The following is a 4,091-nucleotide window of genomic DNA, read 5'->3' as shown; positions in this document are numbered from 1 at the left end:
TTCCTATGATGAAGGTCAAGAGGTTTTCCGCCGGAATTTCAGGCAAAGCAATTTTGAACAGGGCTATAATGCAAAACTTGCTCCGACATTTGTAAAAGCTCGTGTACGTAAAAAGATTGGGAAAAGTTACTATGAACTTGAGGATTTAAAAGGAAATCTGATAGGAAATTCCCATGCCAAAGACATTCGGCAATAATATTTAAATATTAGATTTCTAATGCAAGCGTAATCAGCTTTGTGTTTTGTCTTCTTCAAACCCCAAAGTCTGATTTTGGTAGGGGGGAAATGTAATGTCGCTTGCTATGATAAAATGATTTTGATATTAATTTATATATTTTCTACCCAATAATCAAATAAATAAATCAATAAATAAACTAATGAATTAATAATAAATTAATAAATATATATATAACTAACTAAAGGAAAATTAAATTATTAAAACAATAACATATAAAAAAAAAACCATAGCATATAACTGATTAACTGAATAATAAATAACAAATATATTGTTTAATTGTTTTCGAATATTGTTTTGTTTATTTCCGTTAAAAACTTAACAGTGTCGTTTACATTTCTTACAACGCCATCTATGGGGGTAAAGCCGAAACATGTATATCACTCCTATCGTTCAATTGACATTTATATTGATATTTGTTTACGAAAATCTAATTAAATTTAGGGAATAGACATGTTACTTTTCCAAACCGCTAGATTACGGACGCCAACCAAGCTTTCATTATGCCTTTAGAGGAAAAACTCTGCCATTTTCTTTGGAGATCGCTTAGCATTGACAAGTTTTCTTGAACGTTGTTCTTTCAAATTTTTCAAAACTTAGTTCATATAAAGTTCAAAGTTTTTATTAAAGTTTATTTAAAAAAAAAATTATAAGAAAAAAATTGTAAGTATTTCAAGTGAAGCTGATTTCAATTTTGAGCTTTTATTCCTTTTGCAGAATAATAAGCCTAATTAAATTTTTTTCTTTTATACGTTTTCTGTTAGTTTTCTTTTTGTGAGAGGAAACAAAATCAAATATTTTTGCATGGTCAAAGCTGCTCCTAATTGAAATTATTTTCTATTTAGATGAAAATCAAAATAAAAGGGTAAGGTTTTCTCAGTGAAATAAGATTTCCATATTGATTTGAGCAAAACTATTTAATATTTGAATTATAGATCAAAATCACCTATGTCTATTGGGTTTCGAATATCTGGTGGGTTTCTTTTATATTTGGTGTCAATTTTAATGGTAATTTTGGTATTAAAAATAATCTCTCTTCATATTATTGTAACAAAAACATATATTTTTTGTTGTTATTTAGATTGGCACCTAATTACAGATTTATTTGTTTGTCAGCTTGTACATTTCTTCTGTCTAAAAAAAAAGGCTGTGTACATTTCATTGGAGAGACTATAGCTTCAGTTAATTTAGGCTTTTGGTGATCGTAGATGTGCAGTGAAATTCAAAAAAAAAATTAAACAATATTTAAAAAAAAAAAAACAAAAAAAAAAACCATTTAAAACATAAATATTGCTGAAAAGTGGGTAAAATATATATAAATTAAAAATAAAAAAAAAGAAAAATATTGAAATGTTATAAATAAGAGTGTATTAACGAAAAAAAAAACAAAATATTCGCAAAACAAACCAATATAATTTTACACTGGCAAACAAAAATATGAACACAGTCAGAAAAATCGAAAATAAAACTCAACTTACGAGAAAAAATAGAATAAAAAGAAAGTAAAACTTAAATAATATATGTATATTTAAATGTAAAAAAAAAAATTGTTTTTGAAAAAAAAAAATTCACTGAAACTACAAAAAAAAAAACAAGAGTTAAACAAGAAAAAAGAAAAATTATCCTTTGAATTTGCAAAGAAAAACTTAAATGTTTGCCTAAAACGAAAAAAAATTAAATTTAAATCTAGCAAATTATGTGTTAAGTGTAAATTAAGTATATTTCTGTTGTCCAGTGTTTTTTTTAAGAATTCCTTAATTTTAAATAAACAAGTTTGCTTGCTTATAATGCAATTGCATTAACAATTGAAAACAACAGCCCTTAAGTACATATATACATACATACATGTTTGTTAACATTCTTATTTTTGTAAATTCTCTCCGCATGCAAGTAAAAATTTGATTTGGCAATGCTGTAAAAATAATTGTTATTTTTAGTAGTGTTATGAGTGTAAAATAATATACAAATATCGTTTGGGCTTTAAGTTAATGCAAATGAATTATAAGTAGTATTATTAAATCAAAAAGAAATATTATAATTAAATTAAAAAGTTAAATTTAACAGAAAGAAATATTGTGCTACAGAGAACCTATAAAACAACATTTTAGTAACTCTCTCTTAAATACATTCCACATCACATACATACATATATGCTGCTGTACATTACGAAAGATCTTTCGTCGTGGGAGCTACAATAAGATTACATCAATGTAAGTCTCTTTTAAATTTTGTTTTTATATTGTTTATTTATTGTTCTCTGTAAAAGTTTGATTTGCTATATATTTTAATTACCTTTTTGTTATTTGGGGTGACCATATTATAATTTTTTTATTTTTTACAATTAAATTAATTAAATGAAATAAAACAAAACAATTCGAATATTGTTTTGTTTTATTTCCGTTAAAAACTTAACAGTGTCGTTTACATTTCTTACAACGCCATCTATGGGGGTAAAGCCGAAACATGTATATCACTCCTATCGTTCAATTGACATTTATATTGATATTTGTTTACGAAAATCTAATTAAATTTAGGGAATAGACATGTTACTTTTCCAAACCGCTAGATTACGGACGCCAACCAAGCTTTCATTATGCCTTTAGAGGAAAAACTCTGCCATTTTCTTTGGAGATCGCTTAGCATTGACAAGTTTTCTTGAACGTTGTTCTTTCAAATTTTTCAAAACTTAGTTCATATAAAGTTCAAAGTTTTTATTAAAGTTTATTTAAAAAAAAAATTATAAGAAAAAAATTGTAAGTATTTCAAGTGAAGCTGATTTCAATTTTTGAGCTTTTATTCCTTTTGCAGAATAATAAGCCTAATTAAATTTTTTTCTTTTATACGTTTTCTGTTAGTTTTCTTTTTGTGAGAGGAAACAAAATCAAATATTTTTGCATGGTCAAAGCTGCTCCTAATTGAAATTATTTTCTATTTAGATGAAAATCAAAATAAAAGGGTAAGGTTTTCTCAGTGAAATAAGATTTCCATATTGATTTGAGCAAAACTATTTAATATTTGAATTATAGATCAAAATCACCTATGTCTATTGGGTTTCGAATATCTGGTGGGTTTCTTTTTATATTTGGTGTCAATTTTAATGGTAATTTTGGTATTAAAAATAATCTCTCTTCATATTATTGTAACAAAAACATATATTTTTGTTGTTATTTAGATTGGCACCTAATTACAGATTTATTTGTTTGTCAGCTTGTACATTTCTTCTGTCTAAAAAAAAAGGCTGTGTACATTTCATTGGAGAGACTATAGCTTCAGTTAATTTAGGCTTTTGGTGATCGTAGATGTGCAGTGAAATTCAAAAAAAAAATTAAACAATATTTAAAAAAAAAAAACAAAAAAAAAAACCATTTAAAACATAAATATTGCTGAAAAGTGGGTAAAATATATATAAATTAAAAATAAAAAAAAAGAAAAATATTGAAATGTTATAAATAAGAGTGTATTAACGAAAAAAAAAACAAAATATTCGCAAAACAAACCAATATAATTTTACACTGGCAAACAAAAATATGAACACAGTCAGAAAAATCGAAAATAAAACTCAACTTACGAGAAAAAATAGAATAAAAAGAAAGTAAAACTTAAATAATATATGTATATTTAAATGTAAAAAAAAAAATTGTTTTTGAAAAAAAAAAATTCACTGAAACTACAAAAAAAAAAACAAGAGTTAAACAAGAAAAAAGAAAAATTATCCTTTGAATTTGCAAAGAAAAACTTAAATGTTTGCCTAAAACGAAAAAAAATTAAATTTAAATCTAGCAAATTATGTGTTAAGTGTAAATTAAGTATATTTCTGTTGTCCAGTGTTTTTTTTAAGAATTCCTTAATTTTAAAT

The 4,091-nt window shown here is 24.7% G+C and overlaps 1 long non-coding RNA gene across 1 annotated transcript; it reads left to right on the top strand.

Moving 5' to 3' along the window:
• The first annotated feature begins 3,112 nt into the window (after nucleotides 1-3,112).
• LOC119605942 lies at nucleotides 3,113-3,584 on the top strand. The gene is made up of 2 exons (XR_005231618.1): nucleotides 3,113-3,335; nucleotides 3,408-3,584. It is a non-coding gene; the product is annotated as an uncharacterized LOC119605942 (long non-coding RNA).
• The last annotated feature ends 507 nt before the right edge of the window (nucleotides 3,585-4,091 follow it).

The sequence above is a fragment of the Lucilia sericata genome, unplaced genomic scaffold (assembly GCF_015586225.1).
Source record: "Lucilia sericata isolate MDLA Ls3-8-SP2 unplaced genomic scaffold, ASM1558622v1 Contig000537F_arrow, whole genome shotgun sequence".
Taxonomy (NCBI): Eukaryota; Metazoa; Arthropoda; class Insecta; order Diptera; family Calliphoridae; genus Lucilia; species Lucilia sericata.
The sequence above is the reverse complement of the archived record's forward strand: the minus strand, read 5'-3'. Positions and strand labels throughout refer to the sequence as shown.